The following is a 24007-nucleotide window of genomic DNA, read 5'->3' on the forward strand; positions in this document are numbered from 1 at the left end:
TGATAGGGGCAATCAGAATGCTCGGTGTTTTGGGGTGGGAGGAGGGGACAAAAGGGGAGAAAATTTGGAACCCAAAATTTTGTGAAAATGAATGTTAAAAGTTAAATAAATAAATTTTAAAAAAAAAGAAAAAAATAAAATAAACATGGTTATTTAAGTTTCCTCTTCTGTTGACCTGGGCAATTTATATTTTATAAATATTCATCCCTTTCACTTAAATTATCAGTTTTGCTGGCATTTAATTGGGCATAATAACTCCTAAAATTGCTTTAATTTCCTATTCATTGGTGGCATATATAGTCTTTTCTTTTTTGATGCTGATAATTTGTTCACTGCAGTTTGAGTAGAGAAATGACATGGTCACACTTGTGTTTTAGGAAAAAACACTTTAGTGGCTGAATGGAGGGTGAATTGGAATGTGGAAGTCCTTGAGGTAGACCAATCCACTAGCAGACTGTTACAGTTGTCTTTATTGTTTTCAGTCATTCAGTCATGTTTAACTCTTCATGACCCCATGGACTAAAGCATGTCAGGCTTCTCTATTCTCTGGTGTCTCCCAAAGTTCATCCAAGCTCATGTTTATTGATTCCATGACACTATATATCTATATTATCCTCTCTTGTACACTTTTTCTTTTGCCTTTAATCCTTCCCCATATGAAGGTCTTTTCCACTGATTCTTGTCTTCTCATTGTGTGGCCAAAGCATTTAAGCTTCAACTTCAGTATTTGACCTTCCAATAAATAGCCTTAATTAATTTCTTTAAGTATTGACTGATTTGATCTTCTTGCTATCCAAGGGTCTCTCAAAAGTCTTCTCCAGCACCACAGTTTGAAAGAGTTGATTCTGTGGTGGTTAGCTTTTCTTATATTCTTACTCTCGCAGCTATACATTGCTACTGGAAGAATCATAGCTTTGACTATGTGGATCTTTGTTGGCAAGGTAATGTCGCTGCTTTTTAATATACTGTCCAAATTTGGCATGACTTTCCTCCCAAGGAATAAGCATCTTTTAATTTTGTGAGTGTAGCCATGTTCTATAGCGATCTTTGAGTCCAAGAATATGAAATCTGACCCTACTTTTATTTTTTCTCCATCTGTTTGCCAGGAAATTGCCATTATGACAATTTAAAAGGTTCAAGAGACATAGTTTTTGAGTAATTTAATCATTTTCTTAATAAGGCCAGCAGATTATTAATGAAGGATGGGCATTTGGGCATCTCTTTTAGACCAGAGACAATCATGGCAGGGTTCACAGTTTATATACCCTTAGATATTCAGTGAAGGACAGAGAGTGACCCTTGGAGAGAGAAATTATCTCTACTTAAACCACAACATTGGGTTATCTAGACAAAAGGATCTGTCTCTGATCAAGTTTGAGTAGAATACAGTTGAATTACCCACCCCGGATTAAAATATAAGAGAGTCTCATTATCAGTAATGTCCTTCAAGAAAACTGCACTTTTTAAAATGAGGAATTTAGAAAACAGGGAGACTTCTGAATCTCCCAAAAGATATTAGTTATTAATAATCATTTCTCTCACCATGATCTTAGTTGTTTGGTTTTGTTTTGGTTTTTTTGATGTTAATCTTCAATCTAGCTCTTTCACTAGTCCTGGCTTAAAGTGACGAGAGCCTGTACTAGTGTGGTGGCAGTGTCAGAGGACAGAAGGGGGCATATGCAAGAGATGTTTCAGGAGTGAAATCAGCAGATATTGTCAAGAGCTTGGATATAGGGGGAGAGGGGTGAGAGAGAGTGAGGAATCCAAAATGACTTCTAGACTGTGAGCCTGGAAGTCTGCAAGGAGTTTTGGGGAAAGATAATGAGGTTAGTTTAAGATATCTCCTGGACCTCAAGATGATTCTGACATCTATTCCTGTATCCCTATTACTCCTCTGAGCAGTTTCTCATCACCAACTGCCTATTGGGCCTCTTGAACTAGATATCCCATAGAGGTCTCCCCTCTTCCTTGTTTTTGTATTAATGTTGAGAGGATCAACATCCTCCTGACCATCTAGACTTACACTCTTGGTACAGTCCTCAGCTCCTCATTGCCCCTCATCCAATATGTTGTCAAGTCTTGTTTCTATCTTCCCAAATCTCTTGAATGATGTAATGGCAAGCAAAGTAGGATCTTTTGCTGTTTTTGTTTTAGTATAATAAAGAAGTATAATGCCTCTATTTGAATGTGACTGAGGAGGATCTTTCTCACTCATTGTTGGGAGATTTCTTGTCAAGATTTGTAAGAAGGTCCATGCCTTTTGTTAATAAGGCATTGGTTCTCAAGGGATGTGATGCCTTCTGGCCCTAAAAAGTGTATAAAGATTCTGAGGTGCAAGTTTTACTTTGGGGCTTAGTTTTTGAAATAAAGTTTGAGTGCCAGATGAGGCTTCTAGGAAGCCACTAAGGAGCCCTGCAGCTTTGAGAACCCAGATGTCATGCTTCCCTCTCTGGCAATTGTTCAGACAGCTGTAACTGTCTGTTGAATTATGGCCAAGCAGAGGAAGTCATATCTTTTGACTTTTAATTTCTCTGTATTTTCTTTTAAGTTTAGGGTGCTGACTCCCCTGAAATCGGTGAATGATATATGTGCTTGGTTAAAGGATTGATACATGTACTTGATTTAAGTGATTGTTAACCCCTCAAAAGTTGTCTTTCCTTTTATGAATGCAGATCTAAGAACTTGTGATGGCAGGCACCCCTCTGTATGTTGGGGTGCTTACTGATACAAATGCATCCCCTTTTATTCACTTACACAGACCCCCAACCTGCTGACCTTAATGCCTCATGTCCAGATTATTGCAATTTCCATTTGGTTGAAGTTTTCTAATTTAATTCTCCCACTCTAGTTCCTCTTTCATTCAGCTGCCAAAGTGATTTTCCTAAAGAATGATTGTTACCCCCTTTTAAGCCAATTCCAAAGACTCCTATGAAATAAGTGGACAAAATTATCCTCCCCAGATGAACTCCAGAGACTGACTTCACCAGGTTTCCTGCTGTTGATAGCTTCCAGTTAGCCTCCTTTGTCTTACCAAATATAATAGTAATTTAAATGGAAAGCTCTTTCTCATTAATTAATAGGTCCATATGATGTGGAATCTTGGGTCACACATGGTGGAAGGAACTTGCCAAAGAGGCAGAACAGGAAAGGTGGAGTGGAACCGGGAGGAAGTGAATGAGTGGAGTCAGGTCAGAGGGGAAATAATGCAGGCAACTGACACAGGCCTACTGACACACTGTGACAATAGATGGTGAGAAGGCCCCAACTGAGGGAGGGGAGGTTTGAGAATGGCTTTGCCCTTTGCTGTGATCATGTTTATTAACTTTGTCACCCTGACAGATTTTGCTTTCTGGTTCTGGGATTTGACTTTCTGGTGTTTAAATAAATGTTTTTCTTCTGCCTTCTATATGAAGAGTCTTTTATATTTTGTGATTGAGAACTATGCTGGTATATTCATAGTCACCACCAGTGCTGTGAATATTGCCTTGGTGATACACCAAACTCCATGGTTTTGCACCATAGATTTTCCTGACATGCTAGTGTAATACATAAACTCTTCCCTCCTTAGAAACAACCCTTCTTCAAGGCATATGGACTCTATCTTGTTCTGTATTAGTCATTTTGCTATAAATAACCACTAATGAACTACAAGATCAGCCACTGCAATGAATGTCCTTCATCATCTGTAAGGGGCGCTGACCGCCATGCCATCTGGGACGCCACACTGACGGACATGGCCCCACCCCTGGTTTATGTTTGTTATTATAGTTTCGGGTTTGTTTGTGTGTGTTACCATGGTTCATTGGGCTGACTGGCAGAAACTATATAACCAGAGTGATTGCTTGAATAAATTGGAGTTGCTCCATGACCCACTCTCCCGCCTCATTCTTTTACTCGTGAGCTCCACAGGAGGACAAGCAGCCTGCTGGCCAGGCATAAGACTTGCTCCTCTTGCTGTGTTATGCCGTTACCATACCAATCATCTTCTTTTTCATCTCTTTCTGGTACAAAAAGACTGACCTGATGAAAATGAGTCAAGGGAAAGTTCTCCTCCTTGATTTCTTTGATTTAGTTAGGTCAGCTATACTCAAATGATTAGCTCCCTTATATGTCCCCAGTGACTAAAATACATAATTTTCTTTAACAGTTATATTGCTGCCTAAAATATAGATATGGAACTTCTTATGCCAGGATCATTGTAGATGCCATCCAGCTTGTTATCTACCATGACTAGCCAGAATAACTGGCTTCTTGGTTCCCTCTTAATGTATTCTTTACTGTTTTATCTGACTTCAACCTCAGGAATCCAGTTTGATGAATACTGACCCCTTTGGGTGCCCCAGAATTCCACTATACTCCCATACAAGACATAGATGAATTATCTCCTCCAGTGGGGAGGATGCCCACATTGATAAAAATCACTGACCTGTCCATCTGAATCATGGCATAAAATCTCACTCATACTATTCCTTATTCTCCCTAGAACAAAAGTTATAAGTTTTAACCCCTCAATATTGACTTTTATAAAATTTTGCCTTTGACCAGTTGATATTTTATGACAATATATATGTTTATATATGTATATATACACATATATGTATGTATGTATGTATATAAGTGGTCATTATTAGTAAGGTATTATACAGTTTAAATAGAGAAAAGCAATAGGCCCAGTACATGTATACACACTAATTATCTTACTATTGTTGATACTTGGGCTGTTGCCAGGTACTGATGTGTCATTCAGAGAAAGGAACAGATGGTTGAGAAAATTTCCGTGTTCAGACAGCATTGACGAAGTATGTAGAGAACAGTCTCAGCTACCATTTAGTTCTCAGATCTGCTTTCTGTTTATATTTGGGAATTTATTAAAATTTCTGGTTTCATTGTTGGAATCAAAATTGAATGATCTTAGTTGAAACATTATAATATGACTTTTATCCTTTCTCAGTGGTTATTTGGTGGCAGACAATTCCTACAGGATAACAAAATTGGTACAACCATTTAAAAATGGTTTCTATTTTCCATTCCTTACTTTACTTGTGCTATTTCATTGCCTTATTTTTTTTTTTTTGGAGAACTCAAGTATTTTCAGCAAACATCTTTTTGTGATATTTGTGAAAACCCATATTTTCATTGTTACAGAGAACATAAGAAATAATTTAAATGAAATTTGCTTAGAATCAACCAAATTTGTTGTTACTAGGCTTCCTGATCTCAAGAAAGCACTTTGTCTTCTCCTCTGGTTGCGCATTATGCAAATATTTGTTGTAGTTCCCATTTTAGGTGTTACATTATTGTAAAATACACAATTGCTTGGGGGTTCATAACAAAAGACATTCATGACATGCTATGATGTGATATATAGCTTGGTGGTGTTGAAGTTGGACTACATGGCCTCCTTCAATCCCTTCTGAGATTCTATCATTCTCTAATTCTAGTGTGCATATGTATGTATGTTTGTATGAATGAAAGGACACCTACTATGTACAAAGAACCATGTGTTGTTAATGGAGATATAAAAGTAAAATAATCTCTGATGTCAAGGAGCTTGCATTTTAGTGGGGGATACAAACCATATAGAAAGTTTAACTGTAAGACCAATAGATCAGTCCTATGGTCCTTAGGGTTAATCAGCAAAGAAGATGACAGTTCATCTTTAATATCATTTCTAGTGATAAAATCATATCAGTTTCTGATGTTGTTATTTTATATGGCCAAGGACTTTGGTGGCAAGAAACTCTGTGTGTGTGTGTGTGTGTGCGTGTGCATGTGTGTGTGTGTGTGTGTGTGTGTGTCTTCAGTGTGCTTGCAGTATCCACAGAAGCAGTTCCCAGGTCATAACTCCATGTGAGTGGTTTACTAGGATGATGGCTGGGAACACTTGGCTGGAAGCAGGACTGGTACTTGAAGGGGTGTTCTGAAAATTCTCTGACATACTTCAAGTCTTCTTCATGCTGAAGGGGAATTGACAGAATGGTAGTTGGAGGTATATTATTTTGATTTATACTTTGTGGTATGTTTTATTCTAGTTGGATCAACCTTTGAAATACAACATTATCAGCATTTATACTCATATGGCCCAAAATGTTATATTTATAATTAATATAGTTAGAGGACAATCAAGTTGAAATAGCAAACAAAGAATTATTAAAAGTCTGTATATATATATATATATGTAAATATGTATATATACACATGCATATATACATATATGTATATATATATATATATATGTATATTTATATGAATGATACCAGGACCTCCTTTTCCACTTTACTAATTCTGCTTTTTAAGGCATCCTTCACTTCATTGGCTTTTTGGATCTCTTTTGACAGTTGGTTTAGTCTATTTTTTTAAGATGTTATTTTCTTCAGTATTTTTGGGAATCTCCTTTACCGAGCTGTTGACTCATTTTTCATGATTTTCTTGCATCCCTCTCATTTCTTTTCCCAGTTTTTCCTCTACTTCTGTTACTTGACTCTCAAAACCCTTTTTGAGCTCTTCCATAGCCTGAGACCAATTCATATATTTCTTGGAGGCTTTGGATGTGGAAGCTTTGACTTAGGTTTCTTCTTCTAGTTGTATATTTTGATCTTTGTCACCAAAGTAAGACTTTATAGTGTGATTTTTTTATGCTGCTTGCTCATCTTCCCAGCCAAATACTTGACTTTATAACTCTTTGTCGAGGTAAGACTCGGCTTCCAGTTTGGGTGGGGGTAGGTGTACTGTCCCAGGCTTCAGGGTTTTTGTATCAGCTACTTGATCTCCTGCTACCTATGGGCCCAGAGCTCTTGAAGTAGCTGTAGTCACTGGTGCTACTGTTGCTGCCTCTGCTTTCACCTCTACTGCCCCGGAACTGGAGCCAGATTGCATCTCTCCCTTCCCCAGATCCGACAGTTTTCCCACTGACATTCTATGCTGTCTTGGGCATTTGTGGGTCAAAAAATCCAGAAACTGCCACAGCAGCCAAGAATTCAGGTCTCTGAGGCCTGCTCTGGCCCAGTCTGTGCTGGTGCTGCCAGACTGCACTTGGATCCAATCCAGGTGCAATACACTATTCCTGTCAATCTTCCAGGCTCTCCTGGGTGGGAGATTTGTTTCACTCCATTATTTTGTGACTTTTGTAGCTCTAGAATCTGTTTAGAGTCATTGTTTACAGGTATTTGAGCAAGTCCCTGCTTTCATTCTACCATCTTGGCTGAGTCTAAGGGAAAAGATTAGTCTTAAGCAAAAAGAATGTTAAACAAGGAGAAGGAGAAGTGAAAATTTTAAGTAAAATGAAAAGATGTAATAACAAAATAAACAAGTAGAGAGGAGTATGAATAAGAAACATAAAATAGAATGGAGAGAATAAGTATTTAACATAAGTGTGCATGGAAATAAGTTGAACTCTTAAAATGGAAGGTTAACAAAATAAATTAGAAAGAAAAATTCAACAATGTATTGTTTACAACAAACATACTTGAAATATAAAGACTCACATAGAATTAAAATAAAATGTTGGAGCAAAATCTATTGTGCCTCAGCTGAATATAAAAAAGCACAGGTAGTAATTAGGATTCCAGGCAAGGCAATATCAAAAGTACACCTAATTAAAAGAGATAAACAGGGAAACTACATTGTGCTGAAATGTACTGATTTCAATACTTTATATGTGTGCATCTGCTTTATATGTGTCTCTGCGTGTTTATATAAACATGCAGAGACACACATATACATATAGCCAATGTCATAACTTTGAAATACTTAAAATAATAATCAAATTAATTGCAAGGACAAATAGATAATAAAATTTTAATAATGTGGGCCCCTTTATGACCCCTCTCCATCCTAGGTAAATCTAACCCAAAAAAAAAAAGAAAGTTGTTAAGAACTTAAATAGAATTTTTTTACTGAATAGAAATAGAGAAATATATTTATTTCCTTAGCCTTTCATGGCATTTTTACAAAAGTTTATTTTTTTAACACATAAAAACCTCACATGAAAATGCAGAAAAACTGAATTGTTATACATACAATTTATTGATCACAATGCAATAAAATTATATTAAAGGGCCACTGGAAAAAATGTGCTAAAAATCAATGGGAAACTAAATAACTTAATCCTAAAGGATTGTTGGGTCAAAAACATCACAGAAATGATAGATAGTTTCATTAAAGATAAAGATAATAAAAAGAGCGAAATAACATACCAAAATTTGGGAATGTCGAGAAAGCAATCCTTAGGAAATTTTTTTATCTGCAAACACTTTTTTTTAACCAAAAAAAGAAAAAAAGAAAGATCAGTGAACTGGAACTTTAAACTTTAAAAACCAACACAGAAATCCTGAAAATTAAAAATGAAACTGTTTCAAAATTGAAAAAATGAATAAAGCTAAAAGCTTCTGAGTATAACTAGAAATAACAAAATACATAAGCCATTAGTTAATTTGACCAAAAAGAAAAGAAATACCAAATGACTAGTATCAAAAATAGAGAAAATTACAACAAATGAAGAAGAAATAAAAATATTATTACTAGAAACCATTTTGCCCAGCTATACTAACAGAGTAATGATTTGAATGAAATAAAGGAGAATTTATAAAAATACAAATTCTCAAATTAACAGAGCAAGGAATAGAGAATTTAAGTGACCTAATTTTATAGGAAACAATTGAAGAAACCATAAGTGGACTTCCAAAGGAGGGAAAAATACAGGACCCAATAGATTCACAAGTGGATTCTTTTTGAAAAAATAGTAAAACAAACCAATCACACCAAATTTTTTCTGTAATACATAAGTCAGGGAAGAAAACATAAGCTATCTATAGTCACTTTAAAAAAATGCTCCAAATCACTACTAATTAGCCATACAAATTTCAGCAATTATAAGATTGCACCTCACACCTATCATATTGGTTAAGATGACAGAAAAGGAAAGTGTTAAATGTTAGAAGATTCATGGAAAAACAGGCACAGTGATGTGTTGTTGGTGGATGTGTGAATAATGGGTACAACCATTCTGCATAGCAGCTTTGGAAATATATGTAAAACATTACTAAGTAGCATGTACTCTGACCCATATGTAGTACTGCTAGGTCTATATTGAGAAGTGATCAAAGAAAGAAGAAAAGGCTATATATGTTCAAATATTAATTTGAGCTTTTCTCTGTGTGTGGGGTGGCAAAGAACTGCAAAATAAAGGGATGCTATCAGTGGTGGAATGTCTGAATAAGCTGAAGTGTATGAATTGATGGAGCGCTATTGTGATAAAAGAAATAAGGATATGGATGATTTTAAAAATCATAGAAATATTTATATAAAACATTAAAAACACAGTAAGCAGAACTAGAAGGAAACCAGTGATACAAAACATGACTAATTTTCAGAATTTTTATAGATTGGTGATGAATGAAATGAGGAGAAGCACTACAATAATTATATAGTAACAAGAACACTGTCAAAACACAACTGTGGAAGCTGTAAGATCTGCAATCAATACAATGACTGTGCATTATTCAAGAGGATGAATTGTTATCACTGATGGAGAAGTGATGGACTTGGGGTATACAATGAGATATAAGTATTTTTTGTATACAGTCAACCGGAATATTTGTTTTGCTTGTATATGCATATCTGTTACAAGAAATTTGTTTTTTGTCATTTTTTTAAAATTTAAGACAGAGAAAAATGGAATTTTCATTATTTTTTTCTTAAAAGTGAGATGTGGATGGTGCTACAGATGTGAAATGTGTGCGCTTTCAGATAAAATTGTATTGTTAATTATTTTACTTTGTTATAAGAGATTTCTCACGAAATTGGAGTAGTGTTTACGTTTTTGTAATGTAAAAAAATATAAAACTTCCTTAAAAAAGATTGTCTTGGATTGACCTGAGAAGCTACTTATTATCTAAAACAATATTTCTAAGAGCAAAGGCTGTCTGTGTTCTAAGCAAAAGAAAATGACAAATAGACATTAAGACAACCTTTTTTATTTTTGCAAGGCATTTTGCTAGTAAGTGTCAAATGTCCGAGGTAGATTTGAACTCAGGTCCTCCTGACTTCAGGGCCAGTGCTGACAACCCATTTTGAAGTTGGGAACATGATATATACAAAAGGAGGCATGAATGTAAGGTTACTGATGCTTCACTACAGGTAAGTTCAGATATTGCTGAAGACTGAGGTCTTAAGGGAAGTGTTCATGTGTAGGGCAGCACTCATGCAATGGTTTGAAAAATGGATAGAATTCAGAAAAGTACAGAAGAGGACAGAAAGCATACCAGGTTTTACATATTGCAGGAGAAAATGCAAAGAGAAAGGAAAACACAGGTTATGGTTAGGAACAATGAGTAGCTAACTGAAATGTCACTACTCATATAGAGGCAATTTCTATCATATTTTGGAGGTCCTTGAATGCAAATCTCAGGAATTTGGACCTTCCTTTGTAGGAAATAGAGAAGTCTTAGAGATTCTTGAGGGTGAAAACCATGCTGGCATTTGTGTGCAAAACGGATAAGAAAAGTAAGAAATGAAAGGCAAGAATATCGTGGGTTTCCAATAGTCTGACATTTACACTGAAAGAATTCAAATGTTCTTAGCATCTTGATCACATGAGCACATATCTGATGAGGTAAGATTACAGGAGAACAGGGGAGCTATTCTCTGGTGTAACACAGAAAATGAGAATATGCACATGAATCTGGCCATCCATTGACAATCAGGTTTGTGCTCTCAAATTTCTTGAAAAAGCTGTCTACACATTTACTTCTCTTCTGTATCTTCTGCAATTTGACTTTGTACTCATCACTTTAAAACTGACATCTTCAAATTATCCAGTGATTTCCTAATTTCCAAATTTAATCACCTTCTTTCCATCTTCATCTTCTTAGTGGTTTCAAACAGACAGAAATGGACATATTAATCTGTGCTCTAGGATTCTGCAGGCAACATTGGCTAAGTTTTAACATGCTGTATTATTAATATTCTGTTGAATTTCACTTATTTTGTTAAATATTGACCAATAGCATTTTGTTTTCAGCCAGCTCTAGGAGTATTTTGGGACACATATTTGACATCTCTACTTTTGAATACTTTTCACCATATAACAGTCTTAGCTGCCTTCTCCTCCTGGTTATTTTCTCCTCTTTGAGTTTTCGAGACTGTCTGATTGATCCTTCCTCAGTCTTTGATTATTATGCCTGACATGGTCATTAATTGCTTATAATGCTAAGCTGTATCCTTGGCCCCCTTCCATTTTCTCTCCATATTTTACCCCTTATTGGATCCCCTGTGTTTAGGTGCACATCTCTATGCAGATGTTTTCTAGATCTGTTTATCCAGCCCCAGTCTCTTCTAAGTTCCAGTCTTATATAACTATTTGATACAATCACTTAAAAATTCAATAACATCTCAAATTCATCCTGTCTAAAACAGAGCTTATTATCTCCCACTCTCTCAATTTATCCCACTTCTCCACGTGACCATTTCTGTGTAGTATACCACCATCTTTTAAGGTATCCAAGTTTGCAATTACAATGTCATTCTTATCTCCTCACTCTTCCTCCATATATCTAGTCAGTCGTCTTATTTCTATCTCCAAATAACTTCTTATATACATTCTCTCTCTTTGTCCACACAGCTACAACCCTAGTTCAGACCTGGATTATTGCAGTAAACTTCTAAAATTCCCCAGCCTTGTGTCACATTACTTCAAACCATTTTCCACACAGCTGCCAAACTGACTTTTCTAAAGTGCAGTTCTAACCATATTTCTCCCTACTTAACTCCAGTGACTTCTTCTGAGATCAACTACAAACTCTTCTGGCACTTAAAGCTTTTCACAGCCTGGCCTCATTTAACTTTCCAAACTTTCAATGTTTATTATTTCATTCTAGATACTCTGGGGTAAAGCTATAATGATCTACTTGAAGTTCTTCCCATATGATTCTCACACTAGGATTCTGCCAGTCTGGGATACATTGCATCCTCATCTTGTAATCCTTGGTTTCCTTCCAGATTTAGCCCAAGTGCCACCTTTTCCACAAGACCTTTTCTGGCTGTAACAGCTACTATTGTCTTTCCCTCCAAGGTTGTTTTATGTGTTTTTATATCCTCATGAAGGTATATGTTATCATTCCTATTAAACTGTAAATTCCTTTAAGGTAGAGATCATTTCAATTTTGTTTTGTGTTACCATTGCCTCGCATAGTACCTGGAATGTAGCATATGCTTAATAAATGCTTGCTTGATTATGAATCTTAAAGTGTCTATAGAACATTTTGGGGACATATCAGGTGACTGGCTTAAAAATAAGAATAGTTCTGTGAAGTATATAGTTGATCTTAAAACACATATGAGAAAGAGAAAATGGAATACAGGTATGGAAAAAGACGAGATTTATTTTAGACCATATGACAATGAGTATAGCTACTAACAAAGAAAAATTGGAGTTAGAAGCTATTTTTTGAAATAGACTTACCTTAGTTTGGGGTTAAAAGATGAATGACAAGAAATGCCTTAAGATGGGGATCACTAACATTTTCAGGAAGTTCTTGCCAGGTTAGAATGTGGGGTAGAATCTTTAAAAATAAAGTATAATAGCATTTTTGTATATTACTCTTTAAAAGCTACTTCACAGGTACAAGATGTAGGAGGACAGATAAGACAGAAGGTAATAAAGAACTCGAGATTTTAGTGGGCTGTAAATACAATTAGTCAGCTGTGTGATATGGTAGCCAAAGAAATTAATGTAACCTTAGCTACATTTAGAGAAGAATAATGTTTGGGAATGAAGGTATAAGATGCTTGTTCCAGGATATTGTGCCCTGGCTAGCCCACATCTAGACCATTTTGTTCAGTTTTGAGCATCACATTTTGGGAAGGCTACAAACAATAACATTAAAGGGAGAATAACCAGGATGGGCAATCTCCTCAACCTCCTGTCCTTAGAGAATCAGGGGGGTGTTTTAGCCTGGAGGAAAGAAGACTGAGGGAATCATCATTGATGTCTTCAAGTACCTTAAAACCTGGGAATCAATAAGTTTAGGACATTTAGACTTAACCTAAGGGAAAACATTACTAACAATTAGAGCTACCCCAAAACAGAATGATGTGTCTTGATAGAGACTGTGTTCTTCATCTGGGAGTGCTGAACAATGAGAGATAACCACTGGATGGTGTGACTGTAGAAGGAATTCTTGGTCAAGTACTGCTTGTGCTAAATGACTTTTGTAGTCCCTTCCAAAGCTAAGATTCAGTAGGTTGGAAAACATCAAGGGTTTAGAATATGTAATTACAGTGTGTAATGAGACCAAGTGATTATGGTGTACTTAATTGCTAAGTTTTATCTAGTCATAATTTCTTCATGCTAATGTTGTGGTTTTTAAGTTTGAACAGAATGCAAAATATATTCCAGAAACTCTCCACTATGCAAAGCTAGTGGTTAAGAAGGCAGTCACACTTGCACATTATAGTTCTTTGTGAGACACACAAAAAAGCAGGAACTCCTCAGGCCAGTAGTTGAGTTCTGTGGGGAAGTAAATATCTGTCACCAGGATGAATATCTGGTCACTGGATCCAGATGGCTCAGGAGGAGAAAGTGAGGCTGGTGACCTTACACAGCCCTCCCTCACTCAGATCAAAGTCAAGTGCAAGTCATGTCATCATTTCTCTGATGTCATGATCTTCTCTGAAAACGAAGGACAACCTGTGAGTAGACTGAGCTGCCTGAATGGGGACCCAACTAGCTCGGTAACTCAGTTCATCCTCTCCCTTCTGTCTCCCCCTCTCCTTCCTTCTCCTCTCCAAAGAGGAGTGTGGATGGCCTGAGGATGTCCAGTTAATTTGGGCTTTACTAGCTAGATTTCTTCCTTCCTTCCTTCTTTTCTTTCTTTCTTTGTCTTTCTTTCCTTCTTTCTTCCTTTCCTTCTTCCTTCCTTCCTTCCTCTCAACACCGGCACTTACTTCATGACTGGTCATAAGATTGTTAAAGAGTCAGAAAAGAAACCAGTACTGAGCTTGAATTCTTCATTTGTGGCCCAGTGCTCTGTGTAATACATTTACTTTCCGTCATTAATTCCATGAACCATCCAGCTTTATACAACTTTTTAACACTGAATTCTTATAATAGTACAGGATGATCTGTTCTACTGAACATAATGTTACCCTGGGGTTTTTCCACCATTTAAAAAGCAATACCAATAGACACAGATCAAGGTAAAGAGTAAAAATTCTATTCCCAAATAACCAAGCAGGCAATATGTTTCTGTTGACTATTTCCTTTGGAGTCAAGTGACACTATTGGCAGACGTTGCTAACTACAGAAAATTAGTATAGTTCCCTAAATGTGCTCAAAGTGACAATAACAGATGTGATAACACAAGAAGGTGAATAGGTTAACAAAACTATTTCATCCAGCCAAATTTAATTAGCTCCATGGAATTATATAAACCAGTCACTATCCTTATCCACATAGAGCTACAAATCTGAAACCTTAGACATACACTTCAGTGCAAACACATTCCTTGTAAATATGCACTCTCCATTTCCCATTCAATTCTGTGTGGATTCTCTTTCATGTTAAGTCCAAATGTATTCTTCCTTGCTGTTCCATTCAAGAATATTTCATATTACTCCCTTATCTGTCCTCTTTAGCTGCATTACATTTTCCATTTCTGCTACTTGTATCATGTAGTTCTCTAGCCCCTGCTAATTCCCATATTTTGATAGAAAGGTGTGTATGTGGATATAAGATAGTATAATCACTGGGAACCCCCTGGATTGGAACTTTGGGGAAACACAAGACCACCTCTGCAGGTGGGAGTGGGAGTGTCTGGCCTGAGATTCTATCTTCTATGTGTTTTTGCACTTTCACAGCTCAGTGGAGAGCTTTGAGTTGTCCATATTTCTAATGTGATATAATCCAGGGACAGGTCTGCACTCTGGTTGGTCTGCACTTTGGTTTTTACCCACCTAGGGCCACTACTTCTAGAGTCTGCAGCTGTTCCTCTCTTCTCTTTGGAACTGTAACTAAGAATTAGATAATGGGTGACAGATATATTAGATGGCAAATGCTAATATTAGGGACCCCTAGGATCCTTTTCTGACCACAGTCTCCTTACTATCTCTAGGTATTGGGCTTCTCTCTGCTCCTGATGCCACCACTATCATCTCATGTTGTCACTCCCCTTGATACCACTACTGTCTAGACTACTGGTGAGTGTACTTCTGACCAACTTTTGCCCCAGTATCTGTCTTTCTGTCTTCCTAAGCTTTCCTCACCTGGAAAAACAACTCATTGTGGCTTTTAATTTGCCTTCTCACTCAGAATTTGGTTTGACCATTTTTTAAAGGTTGGTTTCTTTGTTTTGTGGGGGAGGGGTTATTGGGATAGCTTGGCACCATGATGGCTTCCCTCCACCATCTTGACTCCACCCTGGCAATGCCCTTCTACCTGGTCCCTGCTAGACCTCCTTCATAGTGAGAAACATCTGATTCTTATGATTAGATGGTCTTTGAAGAAAACTAGCTTTGTTTTTATGTCTTTTAAGGAATATTAAGTGATTTTGATATCTGTATCTATATATTATACTTTCTTGTATGTTGATTTTTGTAAAATCAAATATTCTCAATCAGCAATGAGCATAAAAGCTTAAAGGAATATATTCTCTTTATTTCATCTTTCATTCAGTTGTGTGATAGTAAAGATGCATTTTCTCTAAACCCACACTCTCCTACTGGCTCAAACTGGTCTCTCTGTCTTCCTCACATTTGCTTTCCACCTCCTATGTACTTAGAATGCATACCTTCCTGACCCTCTGTTTAAGCATTGCTTCGTACATGAAACTTTTCCTGATCCCTTTTCCCAAAAATATCCCCTTCTCTCTCAACCCCCTCTATTTCTTGGTATCTGTTGTGTTCATATTTATATATTTGTCTGCCCCTTCCCCCTATTCCTCTCCCCAGAAGAATGTGACCTCTGTGATGTTAATGGTTGTTTGATTCTTTCTGTTTGTTTGTCTAGGACCTAACACAGTACCTACTACTGAATAAACTTTTAATCAGTGTTTGTTGGCTGATGGATTAGTTTGATCATTCTATAATTGATGTGTAATAATAGTGAGGCTCTTACATGTAGCAGAATGCTCCAGCTGCCTTTCCAGGAACAGGTCATTTATCCTGGATATGAGGTAAATTCCATTGGCTCTGTTGCTACATATGGTGAATACAGTGAACACAGAGAAGTTTAGGATTGTAAAGGATTTTGGGATGGCAATGGTGAGGAGAGATCAGATGAAGAAACTCCCTCTTCTAAGTAAGGTCTGGGTCTGCTCTGGAACTTTTAGTGTTATTGCAGGTAGAGGTTCTTAAACTCTGAGCACTGATTTTATATACAAAACTTTATTTCAGTATGATTGGTTCCTTTTTGACCAAATATATTTTACTTTATGCATTAAAAATATTTTAAGAGGAGGTTTATGGGATTCACCAGATTACCAAAGATCAGACTTCCAAAAGAGTCAATGTCACCAGTGCTTAGCACAGTGCCTGGTACATAGTAGGAGTTTAATAAATGCTAGTTGGTTGACTGTCACCAAGAAAAGACATTTATTAGTTGTGTATTAAGTGTTTGTATTACAGGCAGTTATTGAACACAACTGTGGTTTTTTTTTTTTCTTATTGTGAAAATGACTCACTTTGGAGATAATCTCATCTCATTAATCCCTTGACAGGATGACATCAGGTTCTGGAAGATGTGCCTCTGGAGACCAAGCACTTTTAACCTGAAAGGTGTCTAATAGTCACTCAGTGACATACTGTGTCTGTTTTGCCAGGAAAAGCCTACCTAAGTCCTTTGGCTGGTCAGTAGGAAAATGTTTTTTTGGTCAAGGTGAGTCTTATGATTTCTACAATATTAGTTTTAAAATCTTAAAGAAGATTAGGGCTCTCTGACCATTAGGAGGACTGAAAGGGAGAAGGAAGTGTCTCTACCCACTTTTCAGGAGGTATTTATGCCTCGCTCGGGGCAGTGACATATGGGATAGAAAGAGCATGCCTGAGAGGAGAGTTTCTGGATCCCAAGTACATAGGCCCAGTCTTTAATAGGCAGTGTTGTGACTTCTCAACCACATGGCATCTGTGGAATGGGGATTCTTCATGGGTCTGAGAGAGAAAAGTTAATGCTACTACATGTGACACCAAATGAGATTTGATATGGTAAGATCACAAAGGTTAGCATTTCAAAGACATCAAATTATTCTGGATTCTTTAGGATGTATCTAAGTCTAGGTTTAAAAACATTCAGTTTTCTAGATGGAGGAGGAGGCATTTTCTGAGCTATATGGCCTGGAATCCAACTTTCTAGTGAGAAAAAAAGGGATTTCTTGGCAACAACGACAGATTAAAATGTTTCTTGTCTAGCATCTGCATGTTTGAAAAAGACTCTTAGATTTGTCTTCTTTTGAATTATTCATTCATCTTCTTTACTAGTCATTTTATCCTTTTCTTATAACCATACTCTTTATGGTATTTGATTTGGCAGATTACTCATACTTCCTCTTTCTTCTGTCTCTTCATTTCACAGGTTTCTTCATCTTAGCGTGAGACTGCAGATGTGTAACTTTACCATTAGGTAAAGTGCTGGACCCCATTCCTGACCACGAGCCCATTATTCCTGTTTTAAGCTGTAGTCCAAAAATTCAAATCCAGTTTAAGAGATTGCCTTCTTTATAACCTGGTCACTTCCCAATTTAGTCTTTATCTTTGAAGTCTTTCAGTCTTCAAGTAATCAGTAGTAATTATGAAGACACCACTTTTACCCTCTTAAGTTCTTCAGTTTCTTGAGTAGTACTTCATAATCTTATAGTAATGTTAGGTATCTTTTGTCCCCACCTTAGTTATTAGGAGTGTGTAGTAGAAGTCAGATTTAGGTTGTATCTTTCTTTCTCCCTAGAAATGCATACCATTTGGTCATCAGTGTAGGTGACATTCCAACATTATTTGGTATTATGAGATCTATCACTAAATGAACAAAGGATAGAAGTCTGAAGACATCAAGTTCTTCTGAAGCTTTTGGGATGTATCTAAGCATGGGACTGAATACAAAGGAACCTTATCGTAGGGGCGAAAAAATTTATCTAGATATTTGTGTCGTAATTATTTACAAATTCCTTCACAGGTTAAGTGAGGAGATTCCAGGGGAGCTCAAGGAAGTTCCCAGAGTCTGAACCCCATCATAGTTACATAATTTTCCCCTCCTCTTTTTCCCCCTTCTCAGTCATATTCTCTCTTTTACTCCTCCCCTTCAGCTAGTCCTATTCATTAGTTTAAAAAATTTCATTCTTGTGCCCCTTTTCAAAAAGGATTTTGCCATTCTCTTCATTATATATCCTCTTTTTCTATGTTTTCTACACTCTCAATCTCTGATTCATGATCCCTATAATTATCTGGTCTCTCCTTTTTCTCTGTATGACTGATGTAATCATATGCAAAAAAAAAATACTTCCAAATAAATAGCCCCTTCCCTCTAGTTACTTTCTGACACTGCCCTATAGATCTAGCCCCAGGGAGTCCCCTTTTCCATTGTATGTCACTCCTAGAACAATGTTAATTATTTCTGGAGTCAGAGGCTCCATGGTAGAGCCCTTCCTGGTTACCATTCTTTCGCCATTAGCCTCAAAATTTTCTCCCTGTGTCCATGCTCTTCCATCTTTCCAAGAGTCAAATTCTAAGCCTTTCACTTTCCTGATGTTGTATGAATAGACTCCAAGGTCTAAATTTCCTAGGCCATACCCAGTTCAAGGTCCCCATCTCCCTTTACAAACCATCTCTCTTTACCCATAGGAACATTCTTCAGTGGAACCCCATCCCATTACCAAAAGAAGTCCTTTTATTGTTTCTACTTCCCTTTCAATCCTTGTTTCTCTGCCTCATCCACTCCCCAGTAGATTCTTCCCTTTGTGAGACAACAGGGTTCATCATCATTTCATCGCTAGTCCACAATTTGACCTGGGCACATCACACATTCCTTTCTTTGTTCCTGCTGTCCCCGCCCCTCCTTTTCATGTACCCATTTGTGTAATATAGTCCCACAAAGAAACAAAAAAAAAAAAAAACCCATTGATTCAGCTGTAGGCAGGTATCACCAGGTCACCAGGTTCTATCCATATTGGGCCCCACATACTCATTTGACCATTACCTCCATTATACTTCCACTTTTACCCTTGCTTCCTCATGTACGTTAGAAAGAAGTTTCTTACTTTCATCTGTCAGTCATTTTTGTAGTTGCTGGACTTGCCTGTTCCTTTCATTCATTACTCTTGCATTTTTATTGTTTGGGGTATTTGAAAAGCAAATGATCTCTTCAGTTCTGATTTTCTTTCTAAAAATGTTTGAAATGCCTCATTATTATTGAAGATCTGTCTTTTTTCATATATTGTTAAGCACAAATTTGCAAGTCATCCAAAACTCCATTGCTCTCCAGAACACATTATTTTATTCCCTCTTGTGTTTTCTGTTGGGTACAGAATAGACTTGCACTATTCACATTTTCTTTCCTTTGTATTTGAACATTATTCTCATAGTCACTTTAAAAGTGTTTTTGAATTGCACTGTTACATTTTCTATTTTACATCACTCAGGAACTGCTTGTTGTGGTTCTGTGTTCTCAAATATCACAGGGTCCTCTGTCTTATCAAGTGTCGGATCATTTTTTGTCGTTGTTTTGTAGTATTCATAGATATCTGAAGTCATTTATTGGATCTGGAGGCTGTATCTCCTGTCCTTTCTGATGTTTTCCCCTTCCTTGGGGGTTGGGTCCCCCAAAGCCTTCTCTACATTATGGGACAATTCATAGTTCAACAGGCTAGCTCTCTGGCCCAAGTGACTTTTGGGAGGTCAGAACTGGCCTCAGCTGGATTCTATACTCTTTCCATCAGATTTAGTGGAATTTCATACCCTCCATCCCCTCTCACTCACAGTGTCCTTTTCCCCTCTGTGTTGGTGTCATGAAGTTGTCTTTCCTGGCACCTGTGCTTCTGGTGCTTATGGAGTTGCAGCCCCAGCAACCTTTTGTTCTCAAAGGACAGCCAGACAAACTTCTGCAGCCTGGGGATGGGGGTTCCACCGTACAGGAAAGAGGGAGAGGGACTGCAGTGTGGGAGTGGGTTTTGTTGTGAACCTGTGTCATGTTCTTGCGTCTTCTAGTACAGTCTCACCCTGGTAGTGAAGGGTGCTGAGGGACTCCAGGGTCAGTGAGTTCATGGGTTGTTAGAGGGTTTTTTTGCCTTCTTTTGCATTCTGGGTGTCCTTGACCCAGAGACATAGCTCAAGTATCACCTTCTACATGAAGGTTTCTCTGATCCTAAAGATTGTTAGTGCATTCTTCTCTTTATTTTATATTAATTGTCCTCATGGTTATTTAGTCTACACATGTATGTACACTTGTGTTTCCATTAGAATGTAAGCTTCTTGAAAACAGAAAGTTTCATTTTTTTGTTGATTGTGAAGAACAAATGAAATGTTTATGAAAGCAATTTATAAGTACTTCACACTTGAAACTTCACATAAAAGCTACTATTAATACAATTAATATTCATAGGTTTGAATTAAAGATAATATTGAAATTTAAATCAAATGTATATACTTCAATTTTGTGATATTTCACTACACACTTTTAATTTCTTGATTATATTACCATTCTCTTCATCACTTCATAGAATACCAATTTTAAGCTTAACTTTCAATATCCCAGTCAAAACTTTAAGACTGTAAGTTGCAGATGAAATACCTATCTGAATGATTGTTATGCTTCCATAAAAATCTAATTAGAAATCTAGACCAGTAAAAGAAGAAAACTAAAAGCATCATTATGTATAATCAGAGTCTTCTTATATGAGAAAATTCTCTAGCATTTTGGAAATTTGAATGACTATTTTAAAGAATAATAAAAATTATTATTTAAATAATATTTAAATATTATTTATTACTTAAAGGAAGCTATCACTGTATAAATATCTCATTACATGGTAGCATCCCCTATTATTGTTAAGATCTTTTCATTAAGAGTATAAAACAGGGAATTGTTTTTACTCTAGAAAAACTGAACCCTTCATATTTGTGAATAGTAGACTGGAAAGGATTTACACTCAACAATCATGTCTTAAAACAATAAACTAGAACCATCTTTAGGGTACAATAAATTAGGGAAATTTCTGATCTACCACAGACAGGTGCTACAGGAGAATAAGAGGATATTAAAATTTGAGGCCACAGAATACCAGTGCTTCCAAGTAAATATCATAATAACCAATAGGTAAGATGCCTCACTGCCCCATTGTATACTTCAGATAAAGTTGCCTAGTATTTACATAGCTTCTGTTTATCAATCCTTTCCTCCTTGTTTCTTTTCCTATTGAAAGCTTTCCTAGTAATCATAAACAGATTGCCTTTATACTGTAAAAAATATCAAAAGAGAAATTGATCCATACAGAATTATTTATCCTATCATCCCAAACCCTCATGCGAATAATAATAGACATAACTGGTCTGTTTATTTCTTATAAAAACACAAAAGATCAAGGCCACTGACAAATATCTAATCCCTTATACAGATCAGCATATTAGTTTCAGGCAGGGGAGTGTGGTGTTGGTACGCTAAGGTGCTAAGGGCCAAGCAGGATTAAAGTCACTGCATTTTGATGAAATACAACAGATTATTGTCTGTCGTGTGACACTGACACAGAATGCTACTTACCTTTGTGTCACATTTTTCATGTATTTTGATGATTTATTTGGTTTCTTTTGTTTTTGTGTAAGTATTTTAAAACAATGCCTATTGAATAGTGGAAAGTCAAAAACTTCACCATATTCAAGGGTAACCTGGAAACCTAAAACTAGTGACAGAAAGCACATAGCAACACTGGGAAAATAACATTCTAAGCCCTTTTATTTTCTTTTATCTTATCAGTAATAGTTTAATTCAGCATGATTTCCACTTCATGACAGAGAATGTTGTCAGACATGCCTAAGGCATTTGCTTGTTTTGCTTAACTGTACTTCTTTGTTACAAACGAGAGTAAAATGGGGGGGGGGGGGGTTGGAAGTTGAAGGGAATTACTAGGAAGTACAGCGATATTAAGAAACATCAAACATTTATAATTAATTTTTTAAAATTAGTTTCATCATCACAGCTTCTCTTCGGTATACATTTCTGTATGTATCACATATTATTATTATTCTGTGGCTTACATCATACCATGTCATTTAATTGTTTCTGTTGTTGTTGAAACAAGTGAACTGGTATTTAAGAATATTACTTTCAATAATGATTCAATATTCCAATAATATTCAATATTATTCTATTTCAGTAATTAAATCATAACTTTTAGAATATTACTTCCAATAATATTATTCCTTTTCTCATCTTCCTTACACCAGAATTGATTTGATTCATATTCTTCACTTGTACTTCTCATTTTTGTTCTAAATGACCATATTTTTCTATTTCTTTTCCTCCCATTGGTTCCTTCCTATTTAGGCTTTGAAAGCCAGAAATGCAAACAGGAGAAATAGATTATTATTCATAGGCAGCATCTGTTCAATTCAGTTTGTAAGCATAAGGAATTTTTTAAAAATAGAAACAAGCAGGACAGACCTCAAAAAGCTAAGTAAGCAACTTCTAGTAGCAAAAAAAAAAAAAAAGAAAAGAAAACAATATACATGAAGATTATCAAAAACCATTAATAAATGTTTACATCTGAGCCAATAGCACCTCAGACAAAATCAACTCCTACTGCAGTTTACAATTATCTAGAAACATTGCTATACTATTAACTAGATTTCATATAAATTGCCCTAGAAGCATATTTCAAAGTAATCAAGATAAGCAACTATATTGTTATCTTGAACTAATTACATCCACTGGTTTTAAAATACGTGGCTTGAAATTGGTGTAAAAGGATGTAAGCTTATAGGGTTGCTAAGACTTTTGTACTGAATGAGTAAAAATATCTCCATTTACACATTTCATGTAGGAAAAAAAATGCACCTTTTAACTGTACAAGAGGACTCACCAAGATATATCCCTTAAAAATTTCTGATGGGTGAAGGAATTTAATCTATATATTTGGGCAACAGTCACATTTCCCTTTTCTCTGTCCTAGGTTCTTGTCCACAAAATGTCCTATGATAACTGCTAAAGAAACAAACAGTGGAGCTACTTTCAGTAAAATTAGATAGTAGAGGATAGATATCCAGGGAATCAGATGTCATTATATGAACATGAGGCTGTAATACTGGAGGAACATAGTCAATTATAACCTTATGTTCAAACTTACAAAAGATGTTTGAGTTAGACTTAGAGAAAATATTTTATTTTGTTTCAGGTTTAGATTTAGATGTTTTAGATTTAGAAAAGATATTTTATTTTGTTTTGATGGGCTAACTGAGGGTATTATTTCAGTATTTATAAAAGCCCTCTACAGTGATCAAAGCTCCTTTGTATACTTTGATGGATCCTTGATGAATGTGGATGCCCCTGTAAAGGCTGACTGCCATTTTTTCATGCCTTCTCATTCTGTGCAATTCTTATCAGTGGTTGTTCCATTAATCTTCCTTCACTGATATATCTCCGACACCTGAAGCCTTCCTTTTATCTTTTAAACATCCTGGATAAATTACTGTACCATGCAGGCTATCCATTTGTCTCAAATTCACTAGTTGATGTTACTGTGCTCTTCTAAACAAGCTTGCTTAAAAATACCTCTCTTGATTTTCCTGGACATCTAGTTATTTGGTATCTTTGTCCTTAATAGGAATTACATTAAAATTCAGTAGTGATAGAATTGTAAAAACAAACAAACAAAAAATTCCCCATCCAATCCTGTTTTCAAGCTGTTGAATACTGTTGATTTTTTTTTTTTTGCATTTAAGATACATTGATAGAGACATGTTTGTCTCTGTCCATAGAGATGCATATACATAGTTATATTTCTCTTCCACATGTCTCTTCTTGGATAGGGAGTTAATG

The sequence above is a fragment of the Notamacropus eugenii genome, chromosome 7 (genome assembly GCF_028372415.1).
Source record: "Notamacropus eugenii isolate mMacEug1 chromosome 7, mMacEug1.pri_v2, whole genome shotgun sequence".
Lineage (NCBI taxonomy): Eukaryota > Metazoa > Chordata > Mammalia > Diprotodontia > Macropodidae > Notamacropus > Notamacropus eugenii.